The sequence below is a fragment of the Pan troglodytes genome, chromosome 17, assembly GCF_028858775.2.
Source record: "Pan troglodytes isolate AG18354 chromosome 17, NHGRI_mPanTro3-v2.0_pri, whole genome shotgun sequence".
NCBI lineage: Eukaryota > Metazoa > Chordata > Mammalia > Primates > Hominidae > Pan > Pan troglodytes.
The window spans coordinates 45760867-45774283 of record NC_072415.2 but is presented as its reverse complement, the minus strand read 5'-3'; positions in this window follow the sequence as shown (position 1 = coordinate 45774283).

Sequence of the window (13417 nt, the reverse complement as noted above, 5' to 3'; positions counted from 1 at the left end):
TTGGGTGTCTCCTCTATACCTATGTCCTTATACACTTAAGTACGTGTATAAATATGCTACCCCCCACCACTTATCACGACCACAACGAAAAGAAACAAACCAAACACACACACAAAACCAAAACCAAAAGTAAAATGTTAGTTCCTTACTGTATAACTTGTCTTTTTTCCTTAACAGCAGGCCACAGACATCTTTTCAAGTTAGTACATGCTTTTAAATAGCTGAACATATTACAAAATGTAATGAAACATAATTTAATTTATTTAATAAATAACCATACTTTATTTTCCTATTGATGTTCATTTGGAAAAAAAATTAGTGCTTTGCTAGTTTATACAGTACTGGTGGTTTTATTTCTTTTGTCTGAATTCCTAGAAGAGAAATTACTGGGTAGAATAATATGCACATTTTTTATATGCCAGATCATCCAGAAAAGGTTGTAGCAATTCATATTCCCAGCATCAATGACTAAGAAGGCTGGGTCAAATTAGATGGGTGAAAGGCAAATCCTCTTTTCATTTATCCCTTGATGGTTTGCATTTTCTCTTATGAAGAGAAATCTCTTGTTGGATTATCAGTTTTTAGAAGATCTTTTATTTTGGTGAAATTCACTTTCTGCTTGTCATATGTGATGCAATATTTTCTTCTTCCTTATCTTTGGCATAATTTATAACTTTTTTTAACATTACAGAATTTTGTATGTGATCAAACAAGTCACTCTTTTCATTATTGGATCTGGGTTTTCTGTGTGGTCTAAAAAGTCCTGCTTTGTCAAAGTTAGGTAACTAACTATTCAATTAGATTTTTTTGTTTGTTTGTTTGAGACGGAGTCTCACTCTGTTGCCAGGCTGGAGTGCAGTGGTGCGATCTTGGTTCCCTGCAACCTCCGACTCCCTGGTTCAAGCGATTCTCCTGCCTCAGCCTCCCGAGTAGCTGGGATAACAGGCATGCACAACCACGCCCAGCTAATTTTTGTATTTTTAGTAGAGACAGGGTTTCATCATGTTGGCCGGGATGGTCTCGATCTCCTGACCACGTGATCCACCTGCCTTGGCCTCCCAAAGTGCTGGGATTACAGGTGTGAGCCACTGCACCTGGCTAATCAGATGTTTTTCTCATACTTTTCTAGTATGATTTCTTCCATGCACATGTTTAATTGATATGAAATGTATTTTCACTTAAATGTAAGAGCATCTGACATTTTTTCAAAATGGATAGTAAGTTATACAAAAGCCCCCTGCTAGGTAAACTAGTGTTTTTCCATTTGAATTGAAATAAAAATAATATGCAATGAGCACTGTATATGTGCCAGGCACTTTTCTAAGCATCTTAACATGTATTAATTTATTTAATCCTCACAACACCACCATGGCATAGGAGAAATGCCACTACACCATATAGAAGTTCTGTTTTGTTTTGTTTTTTACATAGTTGTATCTGTTTCTAGGTCACTAATAAAGCAGAAAGAGGGAAAATGTGAAAATGAAATCCAATATGTGTGCATGTGCTGAGACCCCAGCGGCGCTAGAGGAATTAAAGACACACACACAGAAATATAGAGGTGTGAAGTGGAAAATCAGGGGTCTCACAGCCTTCAGAGATGAGAGCCCTGAACAGAGATTTACCCACATATTTATTAACAGCAAACCAGTCATTAGCATTGTTTCTATAGATATTAAATTAACTAAAAGTCCCCTATGGGAAAGGAAGGGATGGGCCGAATTAATTGCAGCAGGAACACGCCCTTAAGACACAGATTGCTCATGGTTTTGTTTGTGTCTTAAGAATTCCTTTAAGCGGTTTTCCGCCCTGGGCGGGCCAGGTGTTCCTTGCCCTCATTCCTGTAAACCCACAACCTTCCAGCTTGGGCGTTAGGGCCATTATGGACATGTTACAGTGCTGCTTCTTCCTTCCCATGGCTTGCAGCTGGTCTGTCCACAGGTCCTGCTGGCTCTTCATCAGAAGTAAATCATGACAGCCCGCTTCTCTGCACCACCACAGCCACCCTCTTCTCTTGCCTGCACCCCTGCTATGGCCCTCTGCATTCGTTTCCTGCTTCCTCTTTTATCTCTCCCAGTCCAATTGAAACTGCCTTTGCAAAAATTAACAGTGAAAATGATTAGCGTGAAAGAGATCTGACCTAACCAACTCCATCTTGCTTCTAACCTCTAAGCTGTCCTTGTTCATTCCCAGGAATTGGCTGAACTAATTTTGGGAGGAACTTAGTTTATAGTTTAACTTTGTAACAGCCCTTTATAGTTTGACTTTGAAAAAAAGATGATATCAGCTCTTTCCCAAAAGAAAACCCCTTCTTGCCTGGGGACCAGGCTGCCTTTGTAGGACTAACAAATTAGCTACACGATTAGAAATTATGGTTTAGGAGCCATGCAGCTGGAGGCTGCAAGATTCTGATCCTCCTCAAATTGCTCCTGGGGATAATAACATCACTGTTGTAAAATCTAAGATCAGTGCTTCATAATCTGGCTCAACCAGTTCTGTGATCCTCCACTGGAACAGAAGACAGCAAGAAAAACCCACTTTAACCCCCTATGATTTTTTTTTTTTTAAGCTCTGTTGTCCAGGCTAGAGTGCAGTGGTGTGATCTCGGCTCACTGCAACCTCCGCCTCCCAGGTTCAAGTGATTCTCCTGCCTCAGCCTCCCGAGTAGTTGGGACTACAGGCATGCACCACCATGCCCGGCTAATTTTTAAAAATTTTTGGTAGAGACGGGGTTTTGCTATGTTGGTCAGGCTGGTCTCGAACTCTTGATCTTAAATGATCTGCCCCCCCTTGACCTCCCAAAGTGCTGGGATTACAGTTGTGAGCTACTGTGCCTGGCCATTAGGCCCCTGTGATTTCATCTTTGACCCAACCAAACAGCTTTCCCCACTTCCTAACCGCCTACCCACCAAATTATCCTTAAAAATCCCAATTCTTGCAGTTTTGGGGATACTGACTTGAGTAATAATAAAACTCCAGCCAGCTCTGTGTGAATTAAACACTTTCTCTATTACAATTCCCCTGTCTTGATAAACTGGCTGTGTTTAGGCACAGGCAAGGAGAACCCGTGGAGCAGTTACACATTTTCCACATGGCAGACAGTGTGGCCTTCTTAAAATGTCAATCATTGGCCAGGCGTGGTCACTCACAACTGTAAGCCCAGCACTTTGGGAGGGCAAGGTGGGTGGATCACTTGAGCCCAGGAGTTCAACACCAGCTTGAGCAACATAGGGAGACCCCGTCTCTACAAAAAATACAAAAGTTCGTTGGTCGTGGTGGCCCGCACCTGTAAGTCCCAGCTATTCAAGAGGCTGAGTTGGGAGGATCACTTGATCCCGAAACACAGAGGTTGCAGTGAACCGAGATTGCTCCACTGCACTCCAGCCTGGGCAACAGATTGAGACCCTGTCTCTATAAAAAATAATAAAATGTTAATTACTTTTTGAACATGGAATGTTCCTGCTCGGAGCCTCTCAGGGCTCCTTATTGCCCTTGGAACACCAGTGCCTCACCATGCTCTCCAGAGCCCTGTCTGGGCAGGTTGCTGTCCCCACCTCAGACTCACCTTGTCTCACCTGGCCACCGTCTCACTGCTCTTGCCACATTGGTCTTCTGTCTCCCAAACATGCCCTGCTCAGACCCACTCCAGTACTCTTGCTGCTCTTTGCTTTGAATGAGGGTCCTTCCCATGGCTGCGTTTCCTCATCATTCCAAGGCGAGGCCTTCGTTGACTACTCCAATAAATAATTCCTCCCTGACCCCACCCAACAAGTCATTCTTTGTCCTTACTGGCTTGTATTGTTGTCACAGTAAACTTATATCTGAGATTACGTTATTTACTCATTGTTTACCTGTTCCCCTCCAGAATGAACCCCTGGCAGCTGGACTGTGTCTGTCCTGTTTGCTGTTCCATATGTGATTCCTAGCCCAGGGCCTGGACTCTATAAGGATTTGCTGAATGCATGAGTTCTTACAATGAGAGAGAGGCCCTGGGAGGCAGGCACTGTTGGCATCCCCACTTCACATGCACAGAGACTGAGGCTCAGAGAGATGGAGTCACTAGGCCAAAGCCATGCAGGTGGTGTGGGACTTGATCCAGCTCCCTCTGGCTCAGAACCCCATGCTCTTCCTACTGGTCCTCTCCTTGCCTGGTTTACCTGCTATAGACTTTCCAGCACTTCACAAGCCCTCAAGGGAAGGGTGTGTTTCTGAGTCCTGGTTTCCCCAACACATTAATTTTCTCTGCATTATTTCCCTGTTCTAAAACTGGCACTAGGCGTCCACGTAAACTCCTCTGCGTAAAATATCAAGCTTTCCTGTAATTTCTTTTTAGCACCACTTCTCCTTTCTCTAGAAACCCTGTGCTTTATCTATTCCCTACCCAAGAATTATTATTTTTTTGGTTCAACAGGAAGGCAGGATGACTTCAAAGATCTGCTAGTGCACCTGGATTCTGGTTTTCTTACTATTCAGCTTCATGACCTTGAACAAACTTTACTCAGCTTGGCTGTGCCTCAGTTTAGTCATCTGGAAAGGAAGGGGATAGGACTATAACTAAATATAATTCTAGATCATTTTAAGTATCATCTGTGCACTCACACAATATGTGCATGGAACATGGAGGCGAGAGTACAAAAGGCATGGTGCTTGCCTATCGACATGAGGCCCCTACAACCCAGGGAAGGCCTGGTGGTCCAGGATCCAGTGCTGCTCCCCATGTGCCCATCTCACCTGCTGCTCGGCACCAGCAGCCATCACCACTCCACTTCTCTCAAGAGGTAAGAAGTTCTTAGAATCATTAAGACAAATTGATGCATATTTGACAAGCTAATTTTGATTTAAAAATAACTTACACCAGAGGGTCTGTTTATTTTCATTTATTTCCTTCAGAGACAGAGTCTCACTATGTTGCCCAGGCTGGTCTCAAACTGCTGGGCTCAAGTGATACTCCCTAGTAGGTGGGACTACAGGAGAGTGCACCATGCCTGGCTCCCAGTTGAGAGTCTCTTTAGAAGAATGGATTGTTGGCCGGGCGCAGTGGCGCATGCCTGTAATCCTAGCACTTTGGGAGGCCAAGGCAGGTGGATCACTTGAAGCCAGGAGTTTGAGACCAGCCTGGCCAACATGGAGAAAGCCTGTCTCTACAAAAAATACAAAAATTAGCTGGACTTGGTGGGGTGCACCTGTAGTCTCAGCTATTCAGGAGGCTGAGGCAGAGAATCACTTGAACCTGGGAGGTGGAGGTTGCAGTGAGCCGAGATCATGCCACTGCACTCCAGTCTGGGCAACACAGCAAGACTCCATCTCAAAAAAAAAAAAAGAAGAAGAAGAGGAAGAGGAGGAGGAGGAGGAAGAGGAAGAAGAAGAAGGAGAAGGAGAAAAAAGAAGAAGGGAAGAAGAAAACAAAGAAGAAGGAGGAGGAGGAGGAGGGAGCGTTAAACACATAAGCATGAGCATGTCAGTAATTCTGAAACAGTTGGGAATTCCTGTCACAAATATTGATGATGAAGGGGAAGAAAGAAAAGCCTGGGGAGATGTAGAAATGAACTATTCATCAATGATTTTATGATTTGGAGAAACATCAGTACTTTCTTGAGTGTCTACTCCAGCATCTGAAAGTCATCACAGCTTTTGCTCTATGTGGATGAATTTTGTCATCACACTGACTTAAATTCATCTTTGTCTGGTGTGCATGTTAGGAACTCTTTCAGTTCCACATAACTTTCACCAACTTGAGTTGGCCAAAGTCAGTCAAAAGACAACACTGCCACTCTGTGGGTCAGGTCCGAATCCAGGCCCTAGAGCAGGCATTGTCCAGCTGAGTATAGTGGATTTTGGGTGAGAGGCAGAGGAAGCACTTGGAGTCCTGAGCAGAGCCAGGGATGAGGAAGGCCACTCGTGTGCCAGTACAGACTCAGAAGTGGGGATCAGTGCCCAGAGACTTGCTCTACAGCCACCAGCCTTGTAGACTTGCTGTACTGTTGGCTGCCTGTTTTGGCTTCTGAAAGGTTTTTCTTTGTGAGACGTATACTTATGAATCATGCACTGCCTGTAGTAGTTAGGAGTTTAGTTTTCAATTTCATTCATTTTGCTCCTTAAAAATATCTTTTCATCATGGAAAATTTCAGAGGTACAAAAGTAGTAAAAACAGTGGAATGAATCCATCACCCACCCTCCATAAGTAATAAGTAAATGGCCAGTCTTGTTTTGTCTGTACCTCCATCTACTCTTCCACCCACCTTCTGCCCCACTGTCTGTCTGGTTTTTTTGTTTGTTTGTTTTTTGTTTTTGTTTTTTTGAAGCAAATACGTATAGAGGTTTTTTTTTGTTTGTTTTGCTTTTTGTTTTGTTTTGTTTTTTGAGATGGAGTCTCGCACTGTCACCCAGGCTGGAGTGCAGTGGCGTGATCTCGGCTCACTGCCAGCTCTGCCTCCCGGGTTCACGCCATTCTCCTGCCTCAGCCTCCCAAGTAGCTGGGACTGCAGGCACCCGCCACCATGCCCGGCCAATTTTTTTTTTTTTTTTGTATTTTTAGTAGAGACTGGGGTTTCACCGTGTTAGCCAGGATGGTCTCGATCTCCTGACCTCGTGATCTGCCCACCTCGGCCTCCTAAAGGGCTGGGATTACAGGCGTGAGCCACCGTGCCCGGCCCCTGTATAGAGTTTTTAGGGTAAACAAACTGAATGAGTTGTAGAAACAAACTAGAATGCTGTTGGAAAAAGGCACAGCCAAATAAAGGGTTGCCAATTTCAAATGTCCTTGGTCATATCACCCATTCCCCTAAAGCCATTTCGGTTCTTCCCCATGCCCTTATCATCCTATATCTCACCCGCTGCTTCACAGAAAAACTAGAGTCCATCACAGGTATGTCATTTAGGAAGGGTCAGCAAACTACCAGAGGGGGCTCCAATCAGATATCCGAGAAGTGGCCAGGCACGGTGGTTCACGCCTGTAATCCCAGCACTTTGGGAGGCCGAGGCAGGTGGATCATCTGAGGTCAGGAGTTTGAGACCAGCCTGACCAACATGGAGAAACCCCATCTCTACTAAAAATTCAAAATTAGCTGGGCATGGTGGCACATGCCTATAATCCCAGCTACTCAGTAAGGCTGAGGCAGGAGAATCGCTTGAACTTGGGAGGCGGAGGTTGCGGTGAGCCAAGATCAGGCCATTGCACTCCAGCCTGGGCAACGAAAGCAAAACTCCATCTAAAAAAAAAAAAAAAAGAAACAAAGAAAGAAGGAGCGAAGAGAGAGAGAGATAGAGAGAGATAAAGAAGAGAGAAAGAGAGAAAGAAAGAAGAGAAAAAGAAAAGAAAGAAAGAGAAAGAAAGAAAGGAAGGAAGGAAAGAAAGAATTCCGAGAAGTCTGTGGAGGGGGCAATCAAGACCTGGGCTGAGGGAGGTCATCAGAGACATAGGCTCCTTCGGTCTTCCTGCTCCAACATCCTTAGCATGTGGCCCCATCCTTGTGGTTGCAAGATGGCTGCTGAACCTCCAGGCATGGCATCTTTCTTCCAGGTGGAAATAAGGAAGTCCAGAAGACTTTGCTCTTTTTTCTTTTTTCTTTTTTTTTTTTTTTTAGGAAGTGAAGCCTCTGATTCTTTCCCCAAATCTGAGTCACATGGCTACCTATAGCGGCAAGGGGTTCCTTGAAGGGGACGATTTTTGCTTTTTAAGCCCCTGTTGCCTTGGTGCCTCTGTTTCTCCCTCCTGTGTCTCCATCCATGTACTGCAGTTTTGCTTCTTGCCCTGCACCTGTGTCAGCAGATGGAATAGATCTCATCCTCTGTCTTACTTGGCCCTGGCAATATCAGCCATCCGTCCATCAGTTTCTGCTTGTATCTCCCTGTGCCTCTCCATCTCTGTGCTCCTGGTAATCTCTGTACAAATCCCCATCTGGTCTCTAAGTCATCATTTACATGTCTCTACCTTTCTATGTAACTTTTTGTTTATTTTGGTTTCTTTGTCTCTTCCCTTTCTCTTTCTTTTCCCCTGCCGCCCTTTAGACTCTACTGTTAATAACTGACTGTCATACTAACCTATCTCAAAAGAAGAGGCAAGCAGGTATGCATGTGCCTCCTGATGGAAGAACACACTACCAACCATGAAGTAGTCTTGCCATTAAAATCAAACCTAAATCTGATCAAGCCTCTGAATCTAACTACCAAATGACAAAAAATGCAGAGGACAGAGGAACCTGTTAAATCAGTGGTCCCCAACATTTTTGGCACCAGGGACCGGTTTTATGGAAGACAGTTTTTCCACAGATGGGGGGCAAGGGGGTGGGTGGGAGGGGATGGTTTCAGGATGAAATTGTTCCATCTCAGATCATCAGGCATTAGATTCTCATAAGCAGCACGCAACCTAGATCCCTTGCATGTGCAGTTCACAATAGGGTTCGTGGTTTTATAAGAATCTAATGCCATGCTGATCTGACAGGAGGCAGAGCTCAGGTGATAATACTCGCCCGCTGCTCACCTCCTGCTTTGCAGCCCCTTTCCTAACAGGGCACTGACTGGTCCTGGTCAGTGGCCTGGGGAATGGGGACCCCTATGTTAAACCACACCAAAGGGATACAGTTTAGGAAAATCCAGACTGTGTGAAACTCCACATAAAAATAACTGCTTTTTTTCAACAAATAAATTGCAAAGCTTATTCTTGAAAAAAATATACAAGAATGGATAAGTACTCTCACCACAAAATGTTAACTATGTGAGGTGATGCATATGTTAATTAGCTAGATTTAGTCATTCTTCAATGTTACAATGTATATATACTTCAACGTGTGTATATATGTGTATATATATATATCATGTGAATGATAAATACATATAATTTTATCTGTCAATTTAAGAAATAAATAAAAATCCCTACAAAATTGTAAAGCCAAAGAGAGAGAGAGAAACAATAAAAAGGGCTTAAAATATCTATGACCAGCCAGGCATGGTGGCTCATGCCTGTAATCTTAGCACTTTGGGAGGCTGAGGCAGGAAGATCGCTTGAGTCCAGGAGTGAGACCAGTTTCAGCAATATATTGAGACCCCATGTCTACAAAAAAAAAAAAAAAAAAAATTAGCCAGGTGTGGTGGCATGCACCTGTAGTCCCAGCTACTTGGGAGGCTGAAGTGGGAAGATGGCTTGAGCCAGGGAAGTTGAGGCTGTACTCAGCTGTGATTGCACCACTGTGCTTCAGCCTGGATGACAGAGCAAGACCCTGTTTCAAACAACAACAATAGCCCCAAAACACATAAAACGTCTATCACCCATCACCCATTTGCAATGTGTGGAGCCTACTTGGATTCTGATTTAGACAAACTATAAAAACCATCATTTATGCTATTTATGAGACTGATGGGTAATTGATAATACTAAGGAACTATTTTTAACTTTTTAGGGTTATCATGGTGTTTTGGCTATTTTTTATTTTATTTTATTTTATTTGTGTATTTACTTATTTTTTAGAGACATTGTCTTGCTCTGTTTCCTAGGCTGGAATCCAGCAGAATAATCATAATTCACTGCAGCCTGCAATTTCTGGGTTCAAGCAATCCCCCTGCCTCAGCCTCCCAAGTAGCTTGGACCACAGGAATGCTACCACACCTGGCTAATTTTTAAATTTTTGTGTAGAGACAGGGTCTCGCTATGTTGCATTGGCTGGTCTCAAAGGCCTGGCCTTAAGCAGTCCTCTGGTCTTAGCCTCCCAAAGTGCTGGGATTATAGGCATGAGCCACCATGCCCAGCCTACGGTTATTTTTTGAAACTTGTATTTTAAAGATGTACACTGAATGTTTACAGTTGAAATAAGTTTCTGGGATGTGCTGCAAAATCATTTTGGAAGGAAAGAAAGCTGAGGGGGTGAAAATAAAACTAGACTGGTATGAATTGACAATTGTTGGCAGTGAATTTGTTATATTTATTCATGTTTTATTTTAAAAACTTTATTCTGGAAAATTTCAAACATATACAAAACAAACACAATGTTATGATAAACCCTCATATATCCAACTGCCAACTTCAATAACTATCAGCATCTTGGCATTGGTTTCATCTGTACCTCTCCCTACTCCCCATTCAATTATTATAATTATTTTAGAAAGTTTTAGGTAAAATGTACCTATGTTGAAATGTACATATCTTAACCGTACAAATTAAAAAATGAAAACACCCCTGTAAAGATATAGAATATTTCTATCACCCCAGAAGATAAACCACATTCTATCAAGATTTCCTTCACCTTGGAAGTTTCGCTAATGTTCTTTCCTTTTGAACATCCCTTGAAGAAGCCACCACTGCCCCCTCTCTCTTTATCTCTTAACATATATTAGTTTTATCTTTCTAGAACTTCAAAAGTGGAGTAATATAGTACATACTCTTTCACATAGATTAGTTACAACTTTCTAGAACTTTACACTAATGGAAGAAAATAGTATGTACATCTTTTACCGTGAGTTTCATCCATCTTGTGTGCATCAGTAGTTTGTTCCTTTTTATTGCTGAGTAGTATTCCATTTTGTAAACATACCACATGCTGTTTATTCATTAACCTGTTGATGGACATTGGACTGTTTCCAGTTTTTGGCTATTATAAATAAAGCTGTGATAAACATTCTTATACAAGTCTTTTTGTAACCTATTTTTTCTTAGTTAAGTAACTAGGAATGGAATTTCTTAGTCAGAGGGTAGTAGCATGTTTATCTTCATTAGAAATGGCTAAATGGTTTTTCACAGAATTTGAACCATTTTGCATTCCCATCAAGAATGTATAAGAGTTCCAGTTGCTCCAAATCCTTCCCAACATTTGGTGTTGTCTGTCTTAACTTTTTTTTGTTTTTTGTTTTTTGAGACAGGGTCTCACTCAGTCATGCAGGCTGGAGTGCAGTGGGGTGATCTTGGCTCACTGCAACCTCTGCCTCCCAGGCTCAAGCTATCCTCCCACTTCAGCCTCCTGAGTAGCTGGGACTGTAGGCATGCACCACCATGCGCAGCTAAATTGTCATTCTTAAATTTTAACCATTTTAGTAAGTATGGAGTAACATGTCATTGTGATTTCAATACTCATTCACCTGATAACCAATGATATTGAGCAATTTTCATGTGTTTATTGGCCATTTGTTTGACTTCTCTGTGAAGTCTTCATTCTTTTGTACATTTTTAAAAAATTGTGTTGCTTTTATGATCTAATTGTAAGTGTTCATTATATATTCTTCATAAAAGTCTGTAGTTTGACTATCCATTTTCTTAATGGTGTCTTTTGATGAGGAGAAGTTTTTGTTTTGATGAAATCTAACTTATTACTTTTTTCTCTTATGGTTATTACTTGTCTATCCCCAGATCACAAAATATTCTCCTAGGTTTTCTTCTAAAAGCTTGAGTGTTTAAGTGTTTATATTTAGATTTATGAGCCATCTCAAATTAATTTTTGTATGGTATGAGTTATGGGAGCCCAGAACCATTATTTAAAAACCTACTTTTCCCTGTTGAATTTCTCTAGCACCTTTGTCAATAATCAACTGACCATTTAACTGCAAATTTATTTCTGGATATCCTATTCTGTTGTCTTGATCTATTTGCCTATCTTTATGTATACACCACAATGTCTTTTTTTTTTTTTTTTTGAGACAGAGTCTCGCTCTGTCGCCCAGGCTGGAGTGCAGTGGTGCGATCTCTGCTCACTGCAAGCTCTGCCTCCCAGGTTCACGCCATTCTCCTGCCTCAGTCTCCCAAGTAGCTGGGACTACAGGTGCCCGCCACTGCGCCCGGCTAATTTTTTGTATTTTTAGTAGAGACGGGGTTTCACCGTGGTCTCGATCTCCTAACCGCGTGATCTGCCCGCCTCGGCCTCCCAAAGTGCCGGGATTACAGGCGTGAGCCACTACAATGTCTTAATTACTATAACTTCGTGGTAAACCTTGAAGTCAGGTAATATAAGTTCCCAGCTGACTTTATTCTACTTTTTCAAGATTGTTTTAGATATTCTAGATCTTTTGCACATCCATATGTATTTTAGAATCATCTTGTCAATTTCTAAGAAAAACCTATCGACATTGAGTTGAAACTGTAGATCAATATGGGGAGGCATCTTAACAATATTGAATCTTTCAATCTATGAAAACGATATATTTCCATTTATTTAGGTTTTGTTTAACTTATCTCAATGATATTTTGTTATTTTCAATGTACAGGGCTTGCATATCTTTTATTGAATGTATTCAAACTTTTTCTTATGTTTTTGATGGTATGATAAATGAGATTATTTTTTAAATTCCATTTTTCCAGTTTTTTCTTTCTTTTTTTGTAGATATGTCTTAGAAGTCAACACTTTTCCAGTGTTTTCTACTAGTATATAGACATACTATTGATTTTTGTACATTGAGTTAGTTAAACTGATGTATTAGTTGATAGGAGGAACCTAGTTTAACTGCTGTATTTGATCTAGAAGGTTTTTGTTGTTGATTCTTTAGGATTTTCTATGCCAATGATCATAACATTTTCAAATAGGAATGTATTTATTGCTTCCTTTTCAACTCCTTCCTTCCTTCCTTTCTCTCTCTCTTTCTCTCTCTCTCTTCCTCCCTCCCTCTCTCTCTTTCTTTCTCTTTCTTTTTTTCTTTTTCCCTCCCTCCTTTCTTTCTTTCTTTTTCTTTCTTTCTTTCTCTCTCTCTCTTTCTTTCTTTCTTTCTTCCCTCCCTCCCTTCCTTCCTTTTTCTTTTTCCCTCCCTCCCTTCCTTTGTTCTTTTCCTGTCTTCCTGCCTTCCTGCTTCTTTCTTTCTTTTCTTTTCTTTTCTTTCTTTCTTTCTTTTTCTTTTTCCTTATTGAACTATCCAGGATGTCCAGTATAGTAGAAGCAGTAAGAATAGAGAACTATGCCTTCTTTCCAAAATTAGGGGAAAATGTTTAGCAATCAGTAGGAATTATCAGTTGTAGTTTTTTCTTTGTAGGTGCCTGCAATTAAATTAAACAAGTTCTCTTTTGTTCCTAGTTTGCTGAGAGTGAAAAACATTTTTTCATCATTAATGGGTATTGAATTTTGTCCAATGCCTTTTCTGTATCAGTTGATATATTATTTTTTCCCTTTATTACCTTAATATAGTGGGCTACAGATGTTGGAATTATCTGACAAAGACTTAAAGCAGGTATTATACAAATGTTCCAAGAGGCAGTCATGCACATTCTTGACATGAGTGGAAAGATAGAAAGCATCAGCAAAGAAACAGAAGATATAAAAGAGAAATAAAAGGACATTTCAGACCAGAAAAATGAAATAACTGAAGTAAAAAACTTGTTGGATGGACTTAAGAGTGGAATAGAGATGATTGAGGAGTTGGCAAACTTGAGACAGGATCAATAGAAATCATCCAGTCTGAACAACAAAGAGAATAAAGTGAAAAACAATGAACATACTTTTAGGGACCTGTA